Genomic DNA, 544 nt, shown 5'->3' on the forward strand with positions numbered 1-544 from the left:
TGTAGTCTAGTCGGGCTCCAGGCTGCGTGCTCCCATTCCTTCCACGTTGGCGCAGAGGGGCTTGGAGCCGAGCAGGGGTGGCTGCGGGGGGAGCGGCGGGGGTGGGGGAAGGGCTGTAGGGGCTGATGGAAGCGTTATGCCTGTCAAGCTTGTCAGAACTCTCCGACGTGTACGATGAAAAGGGTGACTCTTCTGTAACATTTAGAAGTTTATTTTTTGAGAGGGAGAGTGCACGCAAGCAGGGGAGGGGCAGAGAGACAGCGAGAGAGAATCTCAAGCCGGCTCCGAGCTACCAGCAAAGGCCAACGTGGGGCTCCCGCCGAAATCGAGAGTTGGATGCTTAAGGACTGAGCCACCCATTCGCCCTTGTAACTCAGACTTTTTTTTTTTTTTAAATGGAAAAACCCTGAAGAAATACAATTGACATCTTTGGTAAAAGCAAATTTAAGTGGATTGGGCACCAAAGAGTCAGTAAATTTGAGGGTGAGTGAACTGCAGATGAAACCACAGTGAGATACTGCTTTACACCCACCAGAACGGTTGA

Source organism: Lynx canadensis, chromosome D3 (genome assembly GCF_007474595.2).
Source record: "Lynx canadensis isolate LIC74 chromosome D3, mLynCan4.pri.v2, whole genome shotgun sequence".
Taxonomy (NCBI): Eukaryota; Metazoa; Chordata; class Mammalia; order Carnivora; family Felidae; genus Lynx; species Lynx canadensis.